This window comes from Triturus cristatus, chromosome 2_2 (genome assembly GCF_964204655.1).
Source record: "Triturus cristatus chromosome 2_2, aTriCri1.1, whole genome shotgun sequence".
Taxonomy (NCBI): domain Eukaryota; kingdom Metazoa; phylum Chordata; class Amphibia; order Caudata; family Salamandridae; genus Triturus; species Triturus cristatus.
This window is the reverse complement of record NC_140582.1, coordinates 1,192,952,019-1,192,965,843: the sequence shown is the minus strand read 5'-3', so window position 1 is coordinate 1,192,965,843 and position 13,825 is coordinate 1,192,952,019. Positions and strand designations below refer to the sequence as shown.

At 45.7% G+C, this 13,825-nt stretch overlaps 1 protein-coding gene across 5 annotated transcripts in view; it reads right to left on the bottom strand.

Annotated features, from left to right (window-relative positions):
- The window catches only part of LOC146863365 (zinc finger BED domain-containing protein 6-like), a 223,956-nt gene extending 213,372 nt beyond the window's left edge, over positions 1-10,584 (bottom strand). For 3 of the 5 annotated variants that reach the window (XR_014978244.1, XR_014978245.1, XR_014978246.1), the window contains exons 1-2: positions 10,457-10,574; positions 10,252-10,369 (exon numbers count right to left, since the gene is read on the bottom strand). The gene's annotated coding sequence lies outside the window, so the exon portion shown is untranslated. Of the gene's footprint in view, positions 1-9,914; positions 10,166-10,251; positions 10,370-10,456 lie in introns of those variants that run through there. The other 2 variants (XR_014978247.1, XM_085642795.1) reach the window with 2 other exon arrangements.
- Between the last annotated feature and the right edge of the window lie 3,241 nt (positions 10,585-13,825).

Sequence of the window (13,825 nt, the reverse complement as noted above, 5' to 3'; positions counted from 1 at the left end):
AGGAACGGCTGGGAGGGAGACCTGTAACAAGATAAACAAATAGTGAGATATAGAATCTCCTACCACCTCCCCTGGTTCCCCGTTCTTGGATAGCTCCTTCTTACCTGTCGTCTCCTCCCACCTCTTTTGACTGGGATATTTTTACTTTCTACGCCACCTAATCAGTTTCAGTCACTGATGTTAGGTGGGGTGTATTGCCAAGGTACCGTACTAGGCACCAGTATCTGGGAGCCAGGAGCGACTCTCTAGCATGAGCGTAATGTCCCCAAAGTATTTCCTGCGTGGGGCGAACAACGCTCCGCCTTCCTTTCTTGGAGAATGCAAGGGGGCCTTCAGCACCGTTACCTCACGGTACTGCTGTATCTCATCGGGGGTGTCCCTGCCGCGATGAGACCCGTTGCTATACGGTCATGGTCTGGGGTGGTGTTGGCGCTGCTACTCAATGCTCCGATGACCAGCGAGCAGAGGAGCGCAACTCTACTAGACACGCGGAGGCCCGGAAATCCTTGGGCTATGGCGTTGTGCGTTGCGCTACCACTCAATGCTCCAGGAGGAGCCGGGAGCAGAGGAGCACAGCAGCAAGGTTGAACAGCCCGGAAATCCTTGGGCGTTGAAGGTGGCGTCACGCTACCACTCAATGCTCCAGGAGAAGCCGGGAGCAGAGGAGCACGGACGCGAAGGTTAAACGGCCCGGAAATCCTTGGGCGTTGAAGGTGGCGTTGCGCTACCACTCAATGCTCCAGGAGGAGCCGGGAGCAGAGGAGCACGGACGCGAAGGTGTATCAGCCCAGAACTACTTGGGTGACAAAGGCTCCGGACTGGTAGCGAGCGGAAGGGACTTAGTTGGGGCGAGACTCGTAAAGCCGAGGAACGCAGTTCCAGCCGATGAGAACTGCCGACGCTTCACAGCAAAGACGGGTAACATCCGGGAATATTCGGCGCCGCCCTTAAAGGTGTCTCCGCCTATATACGTTCTCTTCGGCGTGCGCCTGTCACGTGGAGCGGGCCTCACATGAGCATTCTGGGAAATGTAGTTTTGTTCGTGAGCGGCGTTCAAGCCGCTGCTCGGGAGTTCGATTCTCCGGCACTCAGCGCATTACCGAGCGGCCATCCTGACAATGTTACACCGATGGATTCACTGTGTATTTGACGATTTAGTCTGAACCCTTGGGTTTCATATTGTGCATAGCAGCCATTTTGTGGTTGCCCTCACATAGGCTGATGACTACAGGATGACTGTGGCCAAACAAGTCTCTAGGGACACATACACTTTAGCTTGAGTTCGTGTTGGCTCCTGTTTGACCTGAGTGAACTGACCCTGTTGCCCGAGGCTAAACTTGTTGAGCCAGTTCCTTGTTAAGCAGCTGGTTAGATAGAGATCAAAGAGCAGGACATTGCTGATTTTATGACACACGCACACACCCCTCTATCTTGCTTTTCATCTGTTTCTGTTCCTTCCTTTATGGCCTAATTATCGACTTGGGTTGAGGTCTTTTATGATGGGCCCGTCCGGCCTGTTCGAGCAAGAACGCTGGATTTCGCCTTGTCATTTTTGGTGGGCTGGACAACTGAAAGTGGGTTTGTCGTTATGTGATACCTCTGTAACGTCATCTTCTGATTGGTCAGTTTGTAAGTAATTGATGCTAGCCAGGAATATGATTTTTGGCATAAAATACGATGCTCCGCTCTATGAATTTGAGCAGTCTCCTGAGAACATACACCGTGTTGTACTTCTAGGACCTCTGTTACTGGCTGCAGCTAATAAATTTGATCTTTGACGTCACCAAGGACAATCCCGTGTCTCTGTACTCTAAGACAGGTGGACCCGAATACTTTGGGCGTGCCCCCTGCGCCGCTGGGTTTAAATCCCGGTTCTTCACCGGGCTGGTACCTCTTACACTGTGTAGCGGTGCAGAGTGTGTGTGTGAGGAATTGACAATCTGTAGACTGCCTGTGATTCATGACACAGGTCAGTGGTATTGTCTTATATGCTGATTTCTTGCCAAAAGTACCTTACCGTAAGACATTGGTATTACCCGCATGGCCCTGACCCACTGTGCCGCTAAAAAGTATTGCAATTTCTTCTATGTACATATCTTGGGTGTTGCTGTGGCCCAGGGTGCATTCTATAACTGTGTGATATTGAATTATGAGAATTGTGGGGTTGGGCCTGGGGCGGACATCATGTCGCACCATCTAAGGGTGCTGCAGGGTTTAGAATAGCAATTGTCCCATGTGTACATATTATCAATTTCCTATCAACAACATTGGGCCTAGTACTGCTAGTAATATTGCCAAGTTTGATTTTTGTCCAGAAATACATATTCACATTGTATTGATTAATGTGTGTGTTGAATACAAATGATCTTTAAATACATCTATGTGAAGTCTCTCTTTGTGATGTGCAGTGTATTTACTGTGGTAGAATGCTGTGCCTTTGCTTTACACATTGTCTTTGTGATAAGTTTGACTGCTCAGCGCCAAGCTAACCGAGGGTGAGCGCGGTTTGTACCTCTTGTACCGGGTTCTAGGTTTGATCACTTGCCCGTGACATGAGGGTTCTACCTTGCTGGGGAATCCCTTCAATCAAGTAGAAAGTGCTGGTTCCAACATGCATTGATTAATGAAAATGCAGAGTAGTGGGCTGGCTCCAAAGTCAAACTCTAAGTAAGTCACTGAACACATGTCACATGATGGACACACACAACTACATTTTATTGACATATGCGAGATTGATCAGCCAGGTACATGCATCTCATTCAAGTGGTGAGTCGGGCGGGATTTCAACAAAAGTCATAAGAATGAGGTTATGAACAATGCCTATCTACTTCAGTGGAAAGCAAATAACAGGACTCAAAGAGGCCTACTTCTATGGACTCAAGCAAGGTGTGTTGATTAGGAAAATGCAGAGAAGTGGGGTGGCTCCACAGTCAAACTCTAATTAAGTGCTTGTGATTTTAGGGAGGGGCGGTCACTCGACACATGTTTCATGATAGGCACACACAACTAGATGGTATGGACATGTGAGAATGGTCAGCCAAGTACATGTAGTTACCTACTTGTCTGCGACTGGTGGTAAAATATTTTTCTTAATGCACACAACTGCACCAGCCTTTGCTCTTCCCACTTAATCCTCAATCACCATGATCTTACCCTGACCCTACAATATTGGCATTTCCTTTTTCTGTATTCCCAGGGCCTTCCCTTCTTCTAGATGAAAGCTTCATAACACTCCCACTTACTAGATCAATTCGTCCCTGCACCCTTGATGGATGTTCCGAGAAGAAGAAATGTACTGCTTTTTTGGCAGTGTCGAATGGCGGTGGTGGTTTCGGTAACACGGCTGCATCATACTTTAAGTTCACTTCGGCAGCCATTAAGAGCATGTGCTGTTTCAGCAGCTTTTACTGCACTTGGTACAAACCTACAAGTTCCGCAATGACCGCCCCTGTGTTTGATTCACCACGCCAAATGGATAAGTTCATTTGGACCCTGATCTTGGTGCCTCATTTATCTTTCAGCCGAGTGAGACATCAGATCAAATAATGTTGCCTGTTAAACAGATCCGTCTTCTAAAGGTGGAAGGTATAGCTCAGGTTGTGGTTGAGTGTTACAGTGCTCTTAGTGATTGTGATGCCTCTGTCACATGTTTGGATGATATTCAATTAAACCAAAGTTTTTCCATATCACCCATACTTTATAACTTATAGGTCTGCGAGAGTTTAGGAAAGTCTATAAACCAGTCACTAAATAAAAAAGTTAGTATGTATCCATTTAGCCCCATAATTCAGGAATGTGACCAATATTCTGTTGCACAACCAACTCTAACCTCTCTGAAAATGGACCTTACAGGGTCTGATCAGGGGCTTAAGAAGACTGATAAAAAAGATAATTCATTTAATTCTGCAGATCTTTCATTCTTGGATAATTATGATATACCCACATCAGTGAAAGAAAGTCCTCCCAACATCAAATCTCATCGGATAACGGAGTATGGCGTAATTTGTTGGGGACAATGGATACAAATACAACAGCATTACATTTTCATTCCAATACACTCAATCCAGGTGGATTTATTAAATTCCATAGCTGTGTAAATGGCTGGGATAGACACTGAGCTGCATAACTTGTACATGTTCACATATCTTAGATAATGTGTCAGAACTTCCAAATATTGTAGGGTCTCTTATTGATGAAGTAAAAAAATTTACAATACAACTAAAAGCAGAACTCCCTCTACCGCCCCATGTTAGTTTAGGGGCGAGGGGTACCAGTGAGAGTACGAAGCTTCAAAATGTCCAGTGTGATGTTTGGGCACATATTTCTAGTGGTTCAGCTGGGTATGCTAGGAAGTTGGAAGGGGGTTTGGGGCTAGACATTGAAACAGATGAAAGACCTATTGTAACAGATAATGTTAATATAGAGAGAACATTAGAGAGAAGTCAAGATTTAAATTCCACTCCCATATGTGAGGGTACCAGTGATGACCCCTCTTTAGTAAAAAGGGCTAGAAAGTGGTTAGATAAGGCTGGTTATGATGCTAAGAAAACTATAGCTATATCGGCTAAACCTGTGCAACAACCTAGGGATTGTTACCCTATCCCTTACCTCTAACCAACTGGTTAGGAGATACAAAGGCAGGTCCAATCTCTAAAGGGTTTAGATAATCCATCTGAATTTATCCAATCAACCTATTCAAACCCTGAATCACAGGTACTGAGTATCCCAAAAGGTGGTAATGAAGAGTCGGCAAGCAACACTGATGTTTTTCATCTACAAATGCTGACTGAACCAGGTACGAATAATGGGATTGTGTCTGTGCAACATGATAGTGCTACTCAGAGAAAGCCGGTTAAGGGAAACAGCTTTGGAGAAATAGCTTGTCATTCACAAATGCTGACTGAACCAACTATAGATAATGAGGCTATGTCTGTGCCACAGGGTGGTGTTATCCAGAGAACTCCTGGGCCTATGTTATTTAATGGAAATACGTCTGGAGCTACCCAGAGAACATGATCTCCTAAAGGAAATCGGAATAGCTTTCTAGCCAGTGGCCCATCCTCTGGTACTGAACCCGGCATCTACAAGGAATATGCTGGAAAATCAATCTTCTAATGCCTGGAAACTAGTATTTCAGCCCATATATGAAACTATGGATATACCCAATATTCTGAATCATAGTTCAATCCTAAAACTTATCTCAACAATTTCTTAATTAACATTTAATAAATCTACGAATCTTGTATCCTTCAATTTAAACAAGCTCATCCAAACTTAGTTTCGTGAGTCCACTAGTACAACTTGAACTACTAATGAAATAGTAAACAAAATTCTTGATTCAAGTTTACATTTTATGAAATAGGGTATCAAGATCAAGAAATGCACCCCCCTCAAAATATCCCTCTACACTTGAAGGAGTAGTCCCAAAAATTTCAATTCCATTACTTAGAGATGCGATTGGACCATTGAATAATTCAGTTAACAGCACAGGCCCTTTAGTTACAAACATGTCAAAAGGAGTACATACCTGTTCTTCGTTAGCTAAAAATAAAATTCCATTTGATGATTTGGCATGGCTTCCAGCGACCCTTAAAAAAGTGTAATCTGGTGATGCCTATAGGACCCTGCTTGTTGCTAGTGGAAACGATAAGCAATTGAGAATACATTCCTGGAATGTTCACGGTTTATTCACTTGCTGGCCGACCCTGATACACTTTCCTTTTTAATTTAAAAGAATTTTATTGATTTTGCATGAGTGAAATAATACAAACATAGAGTCAACTCAACCCATCAAGACAAAGCATATCATAATGATAAGCATAAACATTAGAGACTACATCAAATCATGTGATCATAACATAACATATTGTATACAGAAAGCAAACATTTCTATAAAATGAAAAGAAGAGGTAAGGGCAATTTGGGCGAGAGCAATGAATATACAGATACGTTTCGGAGATACAGCCTGACATGGTATGGGTATCTTCTTGGTCTGGTACATATCAATAACATTAGAGACAACAGTTGGCCAATAAGAATACTTAATGGTAGATAGTACTAGACTATTGATGTGAAAGATAGAGAGGAACATTGGCTCCGAGGACAGTGTCTATGAACTTATTAGGTTGAATTATAGTTAAGCAGAACCCTTCAAGTGTAGGATAAGATGAACAAATTGGCTTCAGGGGATGTGATCCTCTGCGTTGTTTGTTGAGAGCGAGAGAAAAGGACAATGGCTGTGGTATAATACTTGAGTTGAGTGCGGGTGGTTGAAGAGAAGTTTTGGAAGGGAAGGAGGGCTATATTTGAGAGTGTTTAGGGTATTTTTTTGGACACAAAATAGTTTTCCAGGGAATCCCTAATGGGTTTGGAGGGAGTCTCCCATGGTGAGTATTGGAGGGATATATTGTTTGCACCTCTAATGTGTGAGACCCAGTTGATCCAGCTGTTAAAGGAAGCTTTGTGTGTGTTTTACCAGTTGGAAAGGACTATTTTGGTTGCAGATGTTAGTAGTAAGTCCAACAAAGCGCTGTCTGCAGGGTTGTCTAGGTTCGTATATAGAAATTCTTTGACGAGGAATTGTGAAAAAGTGCCATCTTTCTTGCAAGGTATGCCCCCACTTTTTGCTGAATTTCTGATGTACTTTGACTGAGTAAGTCCTGGGCTCCTGCCAATCAGGTGCCCAGGGCCTGTGTTTCTTCCCTAAAACTGCATGAAGCCTAAACCCAATTGGCATCTCTGGCCACATGTCAGCCCCTGGTAAATGGTACCCTAGGTACCCAGGGTACTGTGACCATAGAAGGCCCCTAAGGGCTGCTGCACTTATTGTGCCACCCTTAGAGGCCCTGTACCCTGACACACACACTCTGCCTTTGCAGAACAAAACAAGAAAGTCGACATGGCACACATCCCTGTGTGCCATGCCCACAAACACACTGCCCTGGCATACCTCAGTCACCCCTCTAGCTGGGTGCACTATGCCAGTGGTGAGGGTACAGGTGCATGAGCCCTGTACCCCTACAGTACCTAGGTCCATTCCTGGGCAGTGCTGTCATTAAGATTATATGGTGCTGGGAGGTCATCAACACGAACTCCACAGCACCATGATGGCAACACTGAAGACTGAGAAGTTTGGTATCAAACTTCTCAGCACATTAAACCTTACACTGATGCCATTGGGGGATTTAATGTAAGATGCACGACAGAGGCCATCTTAGAGATGCCCCCTAAACCTAACCTACAATCCACGTCATGTCTGAGAGGCTGCCTAGGCTGCCACCAAGCAGACATGTTGCTGGACCTCTGGGTAGAGAGCCATCCACTCTCCTCGGCCTGCAACAATGCACATCCTGGGCGAGGTGCTAGGTCTCCTCCCCCAGGATGGGCAGGGGGAAGCTTCAAAGGCATGCCGCCTTTGTGAGCCTCCCCAGACGACTTGCTGTACTCAGCAACTGGTCCCCACCACCGGTTCTAGCCCCCACTCTGGTGGGAAGACTGGCGGGAAAGCCCAAGTGAGGAAAGGGGGTGTGCCAGCCTCTGCCAACCCCACCCCTCAGGTAGGGGAGGCGAGGTGAAGCACATCTCCAGGCTCTCCCTATCTTGAAGATGGGGAGCCCTGCCCAATCAGGACTAGGCTACTGCCCCCCTCCCACAGGAGAGCGTCAGGATAGGGGGTGTACCCACCCCAGGGAAGGGACACATTGGTCCCTGCCCTTTACCTACCTGTAACGCCCCTAAATTTAGTATTTAGGGGCACCCTGAACCTTCCTTCCTCAGATTCCAAAACCGAAACAAGCAAGAAGAACAAGAAGAAAGAAGACCTGCCTTGCAGCTGCTAACAAGAGGAAGACACCAACTGATTTGGCCCCAGCCTTACAGGCCTGTCGACCCTCGAACCTGCTCCTGCTGAAACCCGGCGTCGTCAGTGGTCAGCAACCTCAAAAACCCTGGAGGACCTGGCTGCCTTGTGACTCTAAAAGATTGGGACTCCCACGAGCAGTGGTTCTGCTCAAAGCAAGTAACAAACCCCTTGTGCCAGCCAGGAACCGCGACTCCTGCACACTCTGCACCCGCCAAGCCTGGCCTGTGCCGGAGTGAACAAAGACCACAAGGATGTCCCCCCGGCGACTGTGACCCAGAATCCAGCACCCAAAGACCCACCTCGGCGCTCCTTACGACGCCTGCAGCCTCAGAACCAGGGACTCCTACAACCGCAACCAGCTGAGGGTAAAATTTCCCGACGCGAAAAGACACCCCTGCACCCGGCGCCATGCGGCCCCCTGTGCCCAGCTCCTGGGTGCCTACCTAACAGCTTCCCAACTTACCTCTCGAAGTGGTGGTCGCACCTGAAGAATCTTCGTCCCCGAGCTTACAGCCTTTGTTCGTCATAGAGTTTCTCCATTGAAATCCATTGAGCGCCTGACGGCTCAAAAGCACCCGGCACCCAGTCGCCCAAGTGTCCCTGGGAGTGCAACCTCTGTCCTATTTTTCTTCCCCACTTGCCCTGAGCAAGTGACCAGGAGCCTAGCTCCTACAGCCGCGTGGCCTGCTTGCTAGCAGCCACCAACCAAAGGCCCCCTGCCCGCCATAGGCCAACATTGGGCCTAACTCTCTCTGCACCCAGCTGCCCTTGTACCGCTGACTGTGTAACAGCTGTACCTACCTGACCCTGGGAGACCCTCAGTCTATGCTCAGAACCTTAACTCTGCCTGTCGAGTACTTACCCAAAAGCCGATAACTCACATTTCTTCCATACGGTAACATTGACTGGTTTCACTTGGAAATTCTTTTAAGTGTCGAGTTTTGAAACTTAAAAATATTCACCTAAAATCAGCCGAAAAACGAAAGCGAAATTACTCACCTGTTATCAGGAGAGATCCCAGTGCTGGATCTTGGTGCCCGAGTAAAAATAACAAGGGGACCCGATCAGGTAGCCTAAGGACCTCGGGTAATTACTTATTTTGGAGAACAAAGGTCCTTAGCATAAGAGTAGATAGTGAGAGCATTTCGGCATAGACCACAATGAGCACTATGGAAAGTCTTCCAATGTCCAGCCGGACAGAGGAACAATTATTCAAAAAAATACAAAGGGAATGAACGGAATAAAGGAAACAGCACAAGGTGAAACAAAGGCACAATCCTGTACCGAGCTTGGAAGGAAAGAAATTGAAAGAATGGAAACAAGAACGAAATAGCAGGCAAAAACTTTGAGAGCAAAAGGTGGCTTACATTACACAATTATCTTAGGTAAGCTCATACCAACAAACACCACAATATAGTTTACACGATGGTTAAATTGCGGTGTTGCTAGACAAGTTGACGTTTCGATCCCTAGCTCTTAATACTGTGGGATCATCATCAGGACTAGAAACTGAACTGTTGCCTGATAAGATTAAAAAGCCTGTGAAATTAAAACAGGAAAAAAAGGGGGAGAAAAGAGGAGAAGATAAATAGATTTACACGATTATTAAGGTCCACCATTCGTTAAGCATATCGAGTAGACAGCCGTTCAGGTAGTGAAGAGTTTATATACATATTGTTAAGGAAAAAGTGAAGTGAGCATGGCACTCTGCTGCATGCGAACACGAATGACAACGTTGCTGTGTGCTATAACACGCAGTCTTAGTGGTAAAACCGTGTGGTGAACGTCATACATTGAAACACATTGGTTGTGTATTTTCAGACTGTTGGCGGTAAGAGTGGTGTCCATGATCGTACCATGTGGGTGGCAACACAGGGAATGGCGGTACAAGGCCTACTCGGGGGTAGACCGGGAAGGTGCTATTACCGCTAAAGATGTTACGCAGTGGACGATGACGAGAATGCGGGGTGTCCAATTGTGACAAAGAACGGCGCAGTGAGGGTGTGACATGCTAGCAGGTATAATTGTGAGCTAACCTTGCAAGAGGCTCTATGAGTGCCCAATACGAGGAGGGAGGCACAGGAGTGTCTCAGGACGAACCTAGGACAGAGGGGTGGATGGAAATAAGTAACATAACACGGGCGAATGACAAAGAGTTATCGGGAACGGGCGGTGTGTTTACCTCAAGGGAAGAGAGAGGAGTCCTGGTCCAGGGAATACCGAACTGGCAAGCCTAGGTGGGCGAAGCAACTGCGGGAATGGCGCAGGGAAGAACCAACAAGCAAGGGCTGTGGAGAGTCGGAGCTGTGAGAGGGAAAAGGTTGTTAATGGGGGAAGGGGGGGGAGCAGGGGACTGCTGAGAGAAGGAGCAAATGCTGGCGTGGGCTTACCTCAATGGAGTTGCCGGATGCCCGGGAGGCCGGAGAGTGTTGTCCTTCAGGGCCTGGGTGGACGGAGGGAGTTGCACAGATTTGGGACAGCGGCAATGGCTGTGAACGGGTACCGGAGCTGTGAGAGCGGGAGAAGGTGGTGAGTGGGGAGGAGAAAAGAGCAGGGGATTGCTCTGGCGAGGCAAAATTGCTGGCGTAGGCTTACCTCAAAGGAGTCACCGGGGGCCGGAGGGAGCAAGAGTCTGCTGTTCCTTATGGCATAATAGCGGGGAAACAACGGGGAAGCCAGCATGTTATGTAGGTAGTGGCGTGGCCAGGACCAGGGGGAGGAAACACAGAAGAGGGACTGTGAAAACGATAAAAACGGTGGCCATGATGGAAAAGGGTGCTGCGGTGGCGGACATCTTGCAGTGGTGAAAAGGAAGTGAAGTGAATTTAATCAAGTACTGGCTAAAAAGGAATTCAGACAACAGTGCAACGTGGTGCTTAAGTGCTCAAAACATGGAGAGTAAAGAACTGTTCTATACATATTTACAGTTTATGTTCCAAATTACTGACCATAATGAGTAAAAGCATTTACTTTGCGGCAACACTTGTATGAGAAATAGGAAAAACAACAGGTAGGACTTCAATGTGATACAATGTAGTTACTGGAGGAAAAGATGGTTCAATAATGTGTACCCATGGTGTTTGTACATTTACATGGTTGGCTTCAAACTAGGGCAGTTTGAGCTGAAAGTGGAAGTCATGTTGGCTGAAAGAGATTGAGGTGAAAAACACGTTAATGCAAAATTACAGTTGTTTACAGCAAGTCCTCTGTTCTATTGAGCCCAATGTTGATGGAATCAAAGAGGATTATTGACTTTAATTCCTCTCTGTTTAGCAATTGTGCCATATTGCCGCCCCTTTGGGGTAACTTCAGTGATTTAAGGACTGTCCAACGTAAATCATCTTCGTTGTGATTGGCGTCAGAGAAATGTTCGACAAGAGGAGCATTCAGTGTCTTGCATCGGATACGACTTCTGTGTTGACAAATCCTGGTCTTGACTCTTTGCGTAGTTTGTCCAATGTATATTTTCAAACAGGGACATTGGATGAGATAGATAACGTTGGATGAATTACAGTTGGTGAATGATTGACAGTGCACTGTAATGTTCTTAAACGTGAAGCTTTTGCCCTCAATGGTGAACAAACAAACATTGCACGAACCACATTTCGAATGACCAATGATGGGGGACAGACCCCAGCTAGCAGTAAGAGTAGTGTTGGAGGTGACAGGTAATGCAGCCCTAACAAGGTGATCCTTCAAATTTCTACTTTTTTTGAAGGCGAATAGAGGTTTGTCGATGGTGAGACTGCCTGCATTCAAAATAGGCCAATGGTGCAGTATCGTTTTTCTCAATTTGTTACATACCAGGGAAAAATTAGTCACACATGCAATTCTCTGCAGTTCTTTTTTAGGTTTGGGGGTCAGAAGGACTTCTCTGGGACAGTACCAGGCTCTCTTAGAAGCATTTTTTACAATTCTTTTTGAGTAACCCCTGTCTTTTAGTTTAGAGGCCAGAACAGTTGATTCTCTGAAGTAGTCTGCCTTACATGAGCAATTTCTCCTAATTCTCAAAAATTGAGAATACGGCAACAAATCCCTTAGAGCCCTAGGGTGATTGCTGGCGTAGTTAAGGAGGGTGTTGCGTTCAGTAGGTTTGCGGTACAGGCGTGTTAGTAGCTCGCCATCTTTGTGAAAAATTGTGAGATCTAAAAATGCTATAGAGTCAGTGTCAGTGGTGATAGTAAAGGACAACCCAGAACAATTGTTGTTCATCCAGTGTAGGAATTGGCGTAGGACATCGACGTCTTGTCTCCAAATAATGAAGATATCGTCGATGTATCTACGCCAAAAAACAATACCTGGAAAAAAGGGGTTTGATGATGTCAGAATGACATTAGTTTCCAATTGGTCCATGAAGAGCACTGCCAGATTTGGGGCAAAAATAGCACCCATCGAGGTGCCTTTGATTTGCTGGTAAAAGGTATTGTTGAAGATGAAGAAATTGCGGGTAAGGCATAGTTCTAAGAGCTGTAAAATGAAATTACTGGGGACAGCGTGTGGGCGTGGGCGTGACTCCAGTATCCTTTGTATTACCAGAAGGGCAGCTGTCTGAGGAATATTGGTGTAGAGAGACTCCACGTCCATAGTACATAGAGTCTCTGACAAAGGAACAAAAGGATGATGTTCAATCATGTTAATCATTGCCATTGAGTCTCTAACGTAACATTGGGTGGTGGGGATGAAGTCTTTGATGAAAAAATCTACATATGCACCAAGCGGTTCCAAAATTGAGCCGCATGCAGAAACGATGGGGCGGCCTGGAAGATTAGAAATATTTTTGTGTATTTTGGGGAGCGTATATATTACAGGAGTGCGTGCTGATTTTACATTCAAGAAATTGAATTCCTTTTTTGAAAGGAAGCCGGCACGGAGTCCGTCTGTAGTCGTGCTAAGGATCAGTCCCTGAATCTCTTTAGTGGGGTTCGATGCTAGCCTCATGTAATGGTCCTTGTTGTCTAGTTGGCGTTCGATTTCTAATATATACGCTGTTTTTTCTTCGAGCACTATTCCGCCACCTTTATCTGCACTTTTGATTACAAGTGAGTCAATATTTTTCAGGTGATTGATAGCTTGTTTTTCTTTTAGTGTGATGTTAAATGGAATAAACTTTTTATTACTCTGTAGACTCGATAGGTCCTTCAGAATCATTTTTTTTTTTTCAAAAGTGATTATCTCTGAGGGTACCATACCGGCAGATGGTAAGAAAGTAGATGGGGGCCGAAAGGGTGTGTTTGCCGTTTGATCTGGTGTTGGATGCAACTGAAAAAACGCTTGTAGGTGGATGCGACGGAAAAATCTGTGAAGTACAGTTTGTAGATTCATGAAGTTAGGTGGAATTGTAGGAACAAAGGACAATCCTTTCTTGAGGAGGGAGAGTTCGTCAGAGGTCAGTGAGTGGGAAGAGAGATTAAAAATGGAGATCACGCCAGTGTGCTGTTCGATGGGAGTGTCTGTTATTACCATTGGTAAAAATTGTTGCGTGTCCTCCTCTCTCCGGGTGGATTGTACCACCGCTGGGTTTTCTTCACTCTGCCTCGTTGGGGCGGGTCTTGTTGGCCCCTGGCTAAAAAAGTGTTCTGATGTAAGCCTCCACGTCTTGTGGTGCTACTACCTTCTCCTGGGTCGGAGCTATCGGATGAGTCGGCTGAGGTGTCTGAAAAGCCTACCAGATTGTGACGTCTTTTGTAACGACCCCAAGGGCGGTTGTTTTGATGTGTGGAATAGGACCTGTTAGTGTAAAAATCTTTTTGTAGATAAGGGTAGGTGGTCTCTATATTGTAAGTTTTTATATCTTTCTTTATTTTGTTAGCTTTCTTGTTCTGTTCGATTCTGTGGAAGTCTGCAACCGTTTTTTCAATCTGTTCCAACAATTTCTTGGCTTCAGTGGTAGGATTAGAATCTTGGATTTGTTTAAGTATATCTGAGATCTCAATCTCTAATGTTTTGAGAGTTTCGGTGGCAATA